This window comes from Hemibagrus wyckioides, linkage group LG24 (genome assembly GCF_019097595.1).
Source record: "Hemibagrus wyckioides isolate EC202008001 linkage group LG24, SWU_Hwy_1.0, whole genome shotgun sequence".
In the NCBI taxonomy this organism is placed as follows: Eukaryota; Metazoa; Chordata; class Actinopteri; order Siluriformes; family Bagridae; genus Hemibagrus; species Hemibagrus wyckioides.
Window position 1 is genome coordinate 1,397,618 of NC_080733.1, and position 14,143 is coordinate 1,411,760.

Below are 14,143 nucleotides of genomic sequence, written 5' to 3' on the forward strand. Positions count from 1 at the left end.
TGGAATATTAATAGAGTTCAGTAAAACGAATAGACTTGCAACAAGTGGAGATGAGCAAGGTAAGCACTATTTGGATATACACTTTACGGCCAAAAGTTTTGGGACGCCCGCCTTTACGTGCACATCAACTTGAATGACATCCCATTCTTAAGCCGCACGGTCTAATATGGAGTTCTCCTTGCAGCTATGACAGCTTCAACTCTTCTAGGAAGGCTTTCCACAAGGTTTAGGAGTGTATTTATGGAATCTTTCAACATTGCTCTAGAAGCGCATTTGTGAGGTCAGGCACTGATGTTACATGAGAAGGCCTGGCTCACAGTCTCTGCTCTGATTCATCACTCCAGAGAATACGTCTCCACTGAAAAATGTACCCAGGCATTCTTCATAAAAAATCTGCTGCCATCTACCAGGACGATGAACGTGAAACCAGGGTGGACATTTCAGCAAGACGGTGATCCCAAACACAAAGTTTCAGAGAAAGAAATTAAAGCTGCTAGAATGGCCCAGCCAATCACCTGATTTGAATCCAATTGAAAATCTATGGAAAGAACTAATGGTCAGAGTTCAGAGAAGAGGCTCACGGACCCTTCATGCTTTCAAGACCGCTCAGCACAATGAGGGGAAGTGTGTGACGTGTGTCCCGTTATCTACTCCATGAACTCGGGGACGAGTTTTGCCACGGCAAGCACCACTCACATTTTCTTCAGGAAATGTACATGTCTAGTTATTATTATAATTCTTCTTCTTCCGTACAAATTTTGTTCGCTAACTAGTCCCGCACTGTTTGTCGTAGTCCCACTAATGAGGTGTCAAATCGTGCGGCTTGTTCGGGAAAGATGTGCTATGACTTTTATAAGCGATCAGAATTACGGTATTCCCGGTATTCCCGATCGATCGCCCCAAAAATTCCCATAGAAATGTAGCGTCTCCAGGTTGGGCGAGTGCCACTCGCTCATGGAGTCAGCCGCATCCTTCCCAAAACTCAAGTAACTATTACACCGCTCACAACTGAGCTATCACTACTTATAATCGTCTCATTGTACCTCAACCGACATGCTGTAACTCATGACAGCCAGGCGCCGGGATGTCTGATGGCTCTGGATAACCAATGACCCCCCCCAACGAGACTGGAGACAAAGGAGGAATCCTGCCTCCATGAATGTTGGAGTTCTGCAGACCATCAGTGCTGATAGCCCAGCCTCACACCTGGAACTCACCAACAACTTGTGACCTTAACATACAAATCACCCTGCGCCCAGCAGTTTTATGGTCGTTAAAAGTCAACAAGAATTCCCTAATCTAAACCGAATCAATGCCTTGACCGGGGGATAACCAAAGCTCTGACTGAAGACACACACACACACACCCAAAGCGTCTGGAAACGCTCATCCCGACCCCCACACGCACACACATAAGGAGAGTTCCTTTATTCAACTTTCAATAAAACAATAGTAAAACCCTACCTGACCCATGCCTAACACACCTGTATATGTATTCCCCTTTTGCCTTTATATTTTTATGGTTGTATTACCACTCATGACCTGTTGTTCTGTGTTTTCATGAAATAGAACATGTTTTTATAAGATAAGAATGCATGTTTTAATTGTCTATACCCAGTTTCCTTTCCTCTCATACTGTTTCCTTCGTGTCTACTATCAAAATGATCCTCTTTTACTTTTATAAGCAATAGTGTAGGCCATGTGGTCATCCAAGTACATAACATGAGCCTACGATACTTTAATTGAAACTTTATCCATTCCTGACTTCACCATAAAGGATGCAAATGAGTGCCCGAGCGGAGACAAAGAAACTTTTTCCCTCCAAAAGTTCAGGTGTTGGATTGGTCACTCTGAAAAACTGGGCGCAACCAAGGGATCAAAAAAAACCCTAAGCACCCATCTATCGAAGCTTTTTGGCTTTTTTTTTTAGCTTTGGCTTTTTGCTCAGCTTTTTGGCCCTGCTCAGCTCGGCTTGGCCCCACGGGGGCTAACCCCCTCTCCGCTCTGTGGTTGGGGGGCCCCTGTGAGCCTTTTCTTCCCGGCACGACCTTTTCTATCGTCGCCCGACTCGATGCCGATCTTTCTTCGGGACAAGACTTTCACTTTCTCTTGAGACTTTGCCGGCAGCTTCAATCGAGGAATTTTGCACCACCGAAACCTTTTTCGTTCCAACAGAATCTCTCGCTTACTCCGAGGACTTTGAATCTCCGAACCTCCTTGATCCACTACATCAAGACGCTTTGTCAACGAACCAATGCATGTAAAAGCTACCAATTATTTTAGATCCGCAATTTTAAGCTGAAGCCCCCTTATTAAGGCGAAATTACCTTGACGATTCTCACATGTGGTAACCAAAACTTGATCTGAAACTTGCCATATTTGATCTCTTCTCTGTTTCCTTCTCTTTCTCTCTCTCTCTCTCTCTCATTCTGATTTCCTCCGTATTCCCTTCCTTAATCTCAATCTCTCTTTGCCTACTTATCCCCTCTCTATAATCCTTACCCTGTCTTTTATGTATGTGTGTCGTAGTTAGTATGTGTTGTGTGTTTTTGTTTTATTAAATGCATTTTATTCACAAGTGATTGTCTCTGTGCTTTGCTCACAATTTCGGGGTCCCTGAACATTGCTCTTGCTACGTGCTAAATTACAGCTAGTATTTTATAAAGTAGTTATTCTTTCTTGGCCAGGAAGATAACTTTCCCTGGAATTAATACATAATTACACTGTTTGTTCGCTGGACGAACAAATCAAATAATTGTGTTATTGATTCTCTGACAATTAGTTCTAAGAACCCCCATTTGAATATTTATAATTAATTATAACCAGTTATAATTACACTTAAATATTTAAATGTTGAGCTAGATTCGCTACAGAAATGAATGGGCGGAATTTTGAATCGTCAATAAAACTCACAAACTCACTGCAATATAGTCATGTCACATATCACAACACTCAGGACGATGAGGGGAAGTGAGTGACGTGTGTCCAGTTCACATCACGTCATGTCACATGACCCCCACCCCTGGGAATTATGGGAAATCACAACATTACAGCTACATACAAATGTGAGATATCAAACCACTCACAATGAGTGGGAAGTGCATCACGGACGAGTTTTGCCACGGAAAGCACCGCTCACATTTTCTTCAGGAAATGTACATGTCTAGTTATTATAATTCTTCTTCCGTACAAATTTTGTCCGCTAACTAGTCCCACACCGCTTGTTGTAGACCCACGAATGAGGTGTCAAATCATGCGGCTTGTTGGGAAAGATGTGCTATGACTTTTATAAGCGATCGGAATTCCGGTATTCCGGAAGCTCAAATTGTAATTCTTTCCCATAGACCTCCATTATAAATGGTGCAGGGTTCCAAAAGTTTTGAAATCACAAAAGAAATGGCACCCTATATCATATGCTCATGTTAAGGTCCCGCACTGTTTGTCGTACACCCACGAATGAGGTCTCAAATCGTGCGGCTTGTTCGGGAAAGATGTGCTAACAGTTTCATAAGCGATCGGAATTCGGAATCGGAATTCCAGGTTACAATCCAGCAGGTTACAATCTTACACTCCCACACAGTCTAAACCAGCTCTGTATCACCCCTCCTCCCCTCCCCCAACCCCACACAGTCTAAACCAGCTCTGTATCACCCCTCCTCCCCTCCCCCAACCCCACACAGTCTAAACCAGCTCTGTATCACCCCTCCTCCCCTCCCCCAACCCCCCACAGTCTAATCCAGCTCTGTATCACCCCTCCTCCCCTCCCCCAACCCCACACAGCCTAAACCAGCTCTGTATCACCCCTCCTCCCCTCCCCCAACCCCACACAGTCTAAACCAGCTCTGTATCACCCCTCCTCCCCTCCCCCACCCCACACAGTCTAAACCAGCTCTGTATCACCCCTCCTCCCCTCCCCCACCCCACACAGTCTAAACCAGCTCTGTATCACCCCTCCCCCCCTCCCCCCCCCCACACAGTCTAAACCACCTCCGTATCCCCCCTCCTCCCCTCCCCCACCCCACACAGTCTAAACCAGCTCTGTATCACCCCGCCTCCCCTCCCCCACCCCACACAGTCTAAACCAGCTCTGTATCACCCCTCCTCCCCTCCCCCACCCCACACAGCACCAGTAACCTCTTCATGATTTACATTTTTGGAGGGAAATTTGCTTTAAGACAATAGGAGGAAGAGTGGCTTAGATTTGTCTTTATATGAAAAACACATGGTTTTAAAAGGCTTGTGTGTAAATTACTGTATAATTACAATTACACTAATCACCATTAATGTGTACAAGTCATTTAATAATACTGAAAAATATTTCAGTCCTATTTTTACTGTTTATGAGTGTTTGATAACATTTCAACATTCAGACTATCAGATAGTGAAGGAACAGAGATATTCAGTGTAATCTTACAGCAGGTTAATAGCTTTAGTTTGAGGAGAATATTAAAGTGAGTTAAAGAGCTGCAGTGTCTCCCCTCCCCCCACAGCACCAGTGACCCCTCTATTCACCTCCTTTCTTATTGTGCTGTTCAGATTTTGGAGGGAAACTTCATTTTATGGTAAAGAGAAAGAGTCTATCTTAATATTCTGTGATTATCTGAAAAACATGAATATGATTTGAGTATAAATGTTAGTAATTAACATGTAAGACAATATTACTTTTTATTATTCAACTGATTGATGTGTCAGATTTAAAATCCCACATTTCAGCCTTTATAAGCAGCAAATAAGGAGAAATTCAGGAATGTTTCAGCAGGTAACTTGGGTTTAGTTTGAGGTGAATATTAGAGTGAGTTGAAGCTGCAGTGTCCGCCCCTCCCCCCTCACCACACAGTCTAAGCCAACTCTCCATTTACCCTAGAGTTCCACCCTAAACCCTAACTCCTGTATCACACACACCGTTACCACACACTGACCATTTACCCTAGAGTTCCACCCTAAACCCTAACTCCTGTATCACACACACCGTTACCACACACTGACCATTTACCCTAGAGTTCCACCCTAAACCCTAACTCCTGTATCACACACACCGTTACCACACACTGACCATTTACCCTAGAGTTCCACCCTAAACTGTAACTCCTGTATCACACACACACTGTTATTACACATTATCATAACATACTTTTACATATTGACCAACTTAATTATCTTGCCGATTACCTACCTGGATATTATAAATAAATACATACTGGTTTTATTTTGTGCATAACTTTATAAATAAAATCAATGTAAGATTTATTCTACAGAGTAGTTTTATTACATGTTTTTTGGAGGTAAAGTTGTTTTATGGCAAAAAAAGAAGAAGAGTCCATCTTTTCTATGTCATATTTCAGCCATTGTACCCAGTGAAGAAACAGTGATATTCAGTATAATGTTTAGCAGGTCATTTGGATTTAGTTTGAGGTGAATATTGGAGTTAGTTAAGGAGTTGCAGTGTCTGCCCCCCCCCCCACCCTGCCCCACCACCACACAGTCTAAGCAACCTCAACCATCCCCCCCCCCTCCCCTCCACCACCCTCTCCCCTCCCCATCACCACACAGTCTAAGCAACCTCTCCCTCACCTCCTCCCCTGCCCCACCCCTCCCCCCTCACTCAGCCACTCCTGTATAACTTGTATTTCATCTCACTAAACATTTTCCCTGGATTTCTATTTCACACTAGCGCTAACTCACACCTTTATCACATACTGAACATTTACGCTGTATGTTTGTTTTAAACAAATCAAACACTAATATTTAAAAAATATTAAACAAATGAACTATTTTAATAAAAATATGTGAAGGCCAATACAGTGATTTACAGTAGATAATTAGTGTAACAAACCACAGTACAGTGCTGCATTTTCCAGAAAGGAGAGGATTTTGCTCTCTAGCAAGCAATGGCTTACAGCGTCCAGGAAATATTTTGGGATCATTAGGAAATACCAGCAGTCTCCGCTACTGATTTAAAATAAAACTAAATGATAAATTGGTAATACATGGTAATTGGATAATAGAATATTTCATATGATACAAATTAACAATTTGCACTGAGAAAATAACATAAAACCTAATTATGAATTTTATGAATGAAGATGAATTTTGAATAGAAGTCTAAAAGCAGCTGTTGAACTACAACAAAAAATGTTTGTGTAGACGACTTTGAACTTTCTGTTGTACCTGTTCATGAGACCAATTAAAATCTTGTGGGTATATCCAATTTTACACAACTTATTGAGGACATATTCAATTTTGCAATTTTATTTATTTATTTGGAATTTAACAGCTGCTTTTAGATTTCCATTATCAATACTTGTGGATGAATCTAGTTTTTTATTGCCTTATTTCACATACTTGTCTATGATAATCATACCTACTGCAGATATTGCTGGAGAACAGTATTTATTGCAAAACTGATTCAACTATTGTACATTTTAGACTAAATTGGAGCTGTGTAATTCTTCTCAAAAAGAAAATATGGCATCTGTCGGAACTCAGAGCCCCCTCCGAGTGGACATATATACAGGGTGGAATTTCAAACTGTATCTATTTCTCTTAGCTTTCCGTATTCTTGCCCAATGAACTCAACAAGCTATAAAACTTAGCCAAAATAAAAGAGATCTCAGTCAACAGATGAGAAGAAGCAGGTTTCTTTATTCAGCCATGCAGTCAACAACATGCATTTCTGAAGAGAGCAGCTGGTCTCAAAAACCCTGAAAAAGTCCCCTCTACTTATACCCCAGGCGCCCCAGGGCGCCTCCTTTTCTCTAATTTAAATATTTCCAGCAATTTCCCATTATATTCAGTGTATGGCTACTTTAGTCCCTCCTTCCTTAATTTACATATGTTTCCCAGTTCCCATTATTTTCGCATTTGTCCCTATGCCGCTCCTAAATTAATACCATCTTCTCCTTGATGACGTCAATTTTTCCTCCTCTCCAGTTCCCCTTATTTTTAGGCTAAGACAACAATTTTAGAAAAAATTGGCGCTTACTTATGAGCGCCACTTCCTCATTGACTTCATTTGACCGTCACCTCTTAAAGGTGCTTCCTCGGCTCATCCTGACCTCGCGCGTTGCCCTCCACAACAATGTGTAAGTACCTTGCTCTCTTCCTCTATGTCATGATGACTTTTCCCTCTACTTACTTGATCTAAGTTTTATTTACTATTTTTAAACTAAGCTGTGCCATTAAGCTGCCTCATATCCTTTTCTCTTTTCATCACTGTTGGTTGCTGGTATTCCAACGCTATTGTCTCCTCTACCCGCCTATCACTGTCATGTCACAGTGACCTGGCCTACTTCCCACACTGTGTTCCTCCTGCCTTAGTACACGCTCTCTTTTGCTGATTACATAGTCACGCAATATGCACTTCACTCATCTTCACTCATCTCTCCCCATTTCCCATTTTTTCCTTCTAGCTCAGTCAGCCCGCCGCGCTATCTTCCGGAGAAGTCCCCGGGTGCGCTCTGCGACGCTATCGCCAGTATCAGCTATCCTGTCTGGCCATTGAACTTACTGGTTTCCTGGAACACCTATCTGAATCCTCTATTCCTGTGGCTCCTTACCTCGCTCACCATATCGTGAGAGATACCGTCTGTCTTGATCAGAGCACCCAATTTCACCCCACAACCTGTGATCAGTCTACTCAGACCTTCTACTGGCACTGGACACGCACCACCTCCCAGGGCATCCAGACTGAGGATTTCCCTGTTGAGATCTCCTCTAATGATTCTTCCTCTGACTTCTTTATCTCCTAATTCCCCTGACGTTCCCCAACTTTCTCCTGGACTTGTGCCTATGCCTTACAGTGTTCATGATATTCCCCACTCTTCTCCTGACTATTCTCCCCCAACTTCTCCCACTGATTACTCTCCAACTTCTCCTCAGGACCCTGAGATCCCATCTTCTACAACTGACCCTCCGGTCCCACTGATCCCATTGGATAGGCTGGCTGACTGAGTTGTAACTCCTAATGTTCCAATAAATCTCTCCTCTTTTCTGTTTTCTTCAGTCTCAGTGTGGTTATTAACTCAGCATGCTGTCATTAATAATTCTGCATGATTATTATAAATACTGTGATTGCCATAAAGGCTATATCTGATTATTAAAGACTTGTATTATTCAAAGCTAACTACTTAATCAATGGCTAAATAATTCTTGATAGATGCACACTACTCTTAGGCAGAATACTGCTAAGTCAGAACTTAGAGCATTGAGTACATTATTTCTTAAGCTACTTTTAAAGCTAGGTATATAATTCAAAGCTGGGTATATTATTTTTCTCCGACATTACTCCCCCCTTTGAGACTCTTGAGTCTCACAATCAGCTTGTACATGTCTTAGTTCCACTACTCTGTGTTCTTATGCCTCATAGTAGTTACGTCATCTTCTTGCGACATTACACACATGGTTTTCATGCACAATGTCCTTTTAGATGAGGCATAATTTCTTCTGACCCAGGCACTTTGCGTGCCGTACAGGGTCCGATGGAGCTCCTGGGAGAGGTTACCAGCACTTCACCAGGTAGCTCATCACTACACGGTCCAATGTGTCACGTGGGCACTATCTATGTCGGGTAGACATCAAAACTGTCAAATAGACATCAGAAACATCTATGACCATGAAAATTCTAAGTTCCACATTATTAGATTCTTTCTGTATTTCTAACGCATCAAGTACGCTTTTATTTCTAACGTATCAAGTACGCTTTTATAACACTGTTCTAACATCCTCCACCTAGTTTACTCCTATTCTATTGTCCTCTCCCACATTATATTATTCTTTCTATTTTCTTACTATACCCGATGTATTCAATATATTCTTTTTTTGTATTTCTATTCCATTGTATTTCTATTCCATACCCGACATCACTCATACCCCACATCACTCCCCCTACTCACTATGCTTCTTCTCAAGGTGAACCAGGAGTGGGCGAAAAACCCTCAAGTGCCAATTGCAAGGGAAAATTCCCACTCTGCCCGCATGTCATTTGCGCGAGAGCCTGTTTTGCCAGGATCACCAAACACATACAGACATACATTCATGACATTTTGCACACAGAAACACAATTCACCAGGTCCAGTCAGCACTTATGATGTCACCGATCAGTTCCACCACCAGTAGTGGTGTTTGTATAACGCCGAAATCCACTTTGGCAAGGGCAGGCGTATGCGCGAGCGTGCCTGCAGCGCAGCCCAAATGTCGGTGTGCATTTTCATGCCAGTACCTATTCCTTTGCAGGCCACTACCTCTGAGTCTTTATTCTTTATTATAAAAGAAGTGAGGCATGGGCTCGAGGCTGTCCAAGCGTCTGCGTTGTCCTTTGGAATGTGAGGTCCACAGAAAGTATCCTCAGAAATGCACAGTCACTACTTGAACCATGGTGGACTGAACAATGTTGCGCGTGACAAGGAAGCCATGCGCCTTGGGACCTCCGTATACTTCAGCCACTGATATAGAGCGGCGAAGCAGATAGGTATCCACTGATAGGGAGAGCCGGCAGGGAAGTGCGAACTCTGATGAGTACTGCTCGACCAGCCACACAGATTCCTCATAGTAGAAGTCAGCCTGTGTGAGCAGTCACTCGATGGGACGTGCTGCTTCCATGCTGAAGGTCCAGTTAGGGTCAGTACAGCACGCGTGAAAGACCTTCCACCTTGCCTGAGGATCCCGAGACTCATACAGGGCTTCTAAGGTTGCCGTCATATTGCAGCAGGCCCCACACTGGAGCTTCTGCCATTCTAGATAGCCTCTCCCTTGTGAATCAAGTTTTATTTGCCCACACGGAAGAGCTGTTCGGTTAGGGCGATGGTATCGCCTGCACTGAAGGACTGCACCTGGGCTCTGTGACGCTGCCATGAATCCTGCACACAACATTTATATACACAACAAAGAGGAGAGACAACAGAGAGGAAAAGACGCACAAGAAACAACACATAACAACACCTTTAACTCTCTTTAACAATAGTACGCCATATTGTCCAACAGGGGACAGTCAGTCTCCTGCCTTTGTTTTCCATCTTCTCCATTGTCCTCCGCTGTGTCCATGAAGACGGGGTCGCTCATGTCCTGCATGTGGAGCTGCATATACTGTCCGAAAAGAGAGTGCACAATCTTGTCCAATAAGGCCTGTAAGGATGGTATTCCGCAACAAGCAATGAGAGCAACTACCAGTAACACTATTAAAACGGTTGTCCCAATACGCGTGAGTCTGGCCAACCAATCAGAGGAAAACAGCCAGTCAAGCCAGTCTGGGTCTGAGGAAGCATTATTAGAGACCATTTCGTCCCGAGCTGCTTTCATCTGTGATAGCAGCGTGTCCAGTGGGCCTGCGGGGCCCGTACGCAGCGGAATAATGGTACAACAATCAGACCCTATCATGTCACATACTCCCTGATCGGGCCCGCGCATCATGTCTATGGTGAAACGATTCTGTACAGTCATAAGGGTCGTTGCATAGAGCTGTTCTGATACCAATTTTAATGCCTCAATGGTATGGTTAATAAATCGTTGCTGGTTATACCAGATGTAATTAACCCACGCCGTGTTCCGATATACCTGTACTGCTGGAAGCAAGATGTTCCAAGCTGTAGACGAGCCTCTTCAAAGGGCTAAATGTTCGTTCGGAACTCCAACTGGTATCCCTTCCCAATTTATATAAATATTTGTGTCTGGACCCCATTTCGGGAGTATTGAGGAGTTTGTGATCTGTAAGTACTTTCTTCGATATGAGCCTGGAAGACCAGTACGGGTAAAAATACTCCTAGCAACTGTGTCTGTAAGGTCATGCTTGGGGCGGCGTAAATGTACAGGTTCAAACATGGATGCGAGGTATGAGTCATTAAGGGCGATTACCGAGAGTCGTCCTTCCAGTACCACTGGGGCGCATAGCCCATGCCATAATCTGGGTAGAATTTGTAGGACTTCCGTACCTCCACAATACCAAAAGATGTCTGCAACGGGTAATGTCCCCAGACGCAAGCTTGGGATCTTCAATTGGACCGTTGTGCCAGGTTCACATCCGTACTCTGACATATTACAGGTTGGCATTACATTAACTGTAGGGTGTGCTGCTTCCATTATTTTATCACACGATGCTTTTGGTAGATCCCCTACATATTCCATACCTCTAGAACAAATGCACAGCGGAAACAATTCAAGAGGATGTGAGCGTACGTGTATACTATCAGTAGCCTGAGTGGCAACGGGATGAAAAGTGCAAGAGGAACTTAATTTACGCATCCAGTCTGCACCATGAGTCCTGGCTACAGACCCCAGCAGACATACTGCAGGGCATAAATAGCTTTCATTGTATGGTGGGTTAGCACATTCTTGGATTCCCCTTGTAGGCATCACAAGCAGGGGGCTATGCATGCGGTTATGGCATACCATACATGTGCTGTTGGTAACAGTCTTGCGTGCTGCATCGTGTAACCATTGGCGGTACAGGTTCTGTGAAGATTCGGCGCCACTTGTACTGTTGTACTGTGTGATCTTTGTAATGTTAACATAATCTAGTGCCTCTTGTATATTCTGGTGGAATGTCTCTACAGTCAAATCACAAACTGACTCGGTATTACAGTCCTTAGGAATCTTTACCCCAAAGTCAATCCCGGTCTGGCGGATTTCTGTGTAGGGGTGCCCCGCAGGCACAAACACACGAGCCTTATAGTCATCTAGCAGGACGGTCTTCTGAAGATTACGTTTAGAGGTAGCATTCCCAAAGATACTGTAGTACCAGAGCGGATGAATTACTCTGCAGTATGCCTCCTCTGGTTTTCCTGCTATAATTACACTGCTTGTTGGACTGCTTGCATTATGGCGACTATGGGGCGACTTAATACGTACCTCAGCTGTCACTGTATAATTTATCGCCGAATTGTTCTCCACCCACTCGATAGGATTCACATTCACTGGTGGGTCGGGCCCCATGTACTCAAAAGAGTACAAGACGAACACCCCTTCATTCTTGGGTATCATGTTTGCCTTTAAAGCATGTCCTATCAGTCCTATCACACACTTCAGGTGATCCTGGACCGCGATCTCAGCCTTGTCCTTTGTCAGATCCAGTGTGTGCTGTTGACCTCGATACACTGTATGACCTCCAATGGATGCCTCGCCATACCCTATGTTTCTTCTGTACCATAAATTAGCCTGCTTTTCAGTGTACCGTCGTGTCCCGTGGGTCAGTATGGGGTGCGATTCATTAACTAATTTTGTCTGAGTTGAGTTTATCAGTGTCATATTTACCGACGTCGTAGTTGTGTGACCAACGGCCGCGAGCATCCAAACTATCCCTCTGTATACACTAATTAGTACCGCTACTATAGTGCAGTGGCGCAGTTTCAGCGTTTGTTCACGGCTTGCTACCATGACCCTCATTCTGACTCGTTTGTACTGTCCTGGGCTATGTCTGCTAAATTCAGTGTTAATATTTCCAACGGTTGTCTGTCCAACGGTCTGTACCCTGACGGACCTGGCCTAGGTTCGTCTGACAAATCTCCTATTGTTTCAGGCTCCCTTAAATATTGGTGCACTATAGGTTCGAAGTCGAGAGTTGATGAACTCAGGGTCTCCCCCGGTTGCTCCTCGGTAATTGGGCCTGACTCTATGGTCTGGGACTCAGCCCTCTGCTGTGCTTTCTTTCCTTTTCCCCATGTATTGTATGCCGGTGCTTCTGGAGGTTCTACTTCTTCTGGGTCAGTGTCTTCCTCCGAGTGAGCAAGCTGCACCAGTTTTGGGCGCGAGTCTTTCCACTTTGGTCCTTTCCCTGCTGCTCTACAACAATGATTCAAGTGATACCAGTGTTCTCTTCCTTCAACCTTGACCGCTGTTGGCGTTGCCAATACTACCTTGAATGGTCCCTCTCTCCTTGGTTGGCTCCAATGCTTTCTTTTGAACACTTTGATATACAAGTAGTCTCCTGGCTCCACCTGACGAAGCTCCTCCTTCTCTACCCTCACACCATGTGTGGCTTTGCAGACCTGTGAATACAGAGTTCTATGTATTTGGGTTAGGTGTCTTACATAGCTTGACATTTCCCCCTCTAGCTGTTCCAGCGACGGGCCCTTGTAAGGCCCCCGAATGAAGGCTACTGGCATTGGCCATCCTGTAAGCATTTCATGTGGTGTCAAGTGAGTGTTTCTGTTGGTTTGCAAACGCATTTTCATCAGTGCTAACGCCAATGCTTGTACCCAATTTAGATTTGTGCTCGCACAGATCTTAACTATTTTCTCTTTCAGCACTCCATTAGCTCTTTCTACAATCCCCGGAGACTGTAGGTGATACACGCAACCTAGATGGTGTTTCAGGCATAAGGCCTCTGCCATAGCTTTCATTACTTCGTTCACAAAGTGCGGACCATTTTCTGAGCTCAGCTGATCTGGGATGCCAAAGCAGGGGATCACTTCCCTACACAGGAACTTAACCACCGTCTTAGCATCATTTTTGGCTGTAGCCTGTGCCTCTACCCATCGGCTGAACCGATCTATCACTACCAGAATATACCTCTTTCCTTCCTTTCTTTCTGTAGTTCCCATATCCACAAAGTCTATCACTAGGTGTCTAAATGGTCCCATGGGTTCTGGTATGTGGCTGATAGGTGCCGTGAAATGTTTTCTGACATTACGTACTGCACAAAGCTCACACGATCGCAGGAATTTGTCCACCATACTCGCTAAGTATGGAGACCACCAGTTCTCTCGAATTGTCTCAATAATTTTCCTGCGATCACAATGATCTATTCCATGTGCTTCTTTAATCAACATTGGAAGAAAACTTAGTGGGGCCACAAACACTCCGTCACAACTTTTCCATGTCCTGGACTGGGGATCTAACACCGCTCCCCGTTTCTTCCATAACTCTCCTTCCTCTGCAGAGGCAGACTCTTGGAAGGCCCTGATATCAGCCATTGTGACCTGCATCTGCCCTTCATCATCTGGCTTTCCTGCTTGCATCATTACCGTGACACTTGCTTCACCTACTGCTGCCTTTTTAGCTGCCTCATCAGCTACTGCATTTCCTCGGCTGACCCATTCTCCATCTGACTTGTGAGCTCTACATTTTACGATTGCCAATTCTTTAGGGAGCATCATTGCTCCTAACAGCTCTGAAATTGCCGGCCCATGCACAATGGCTGATCCATCTGCCCTCTG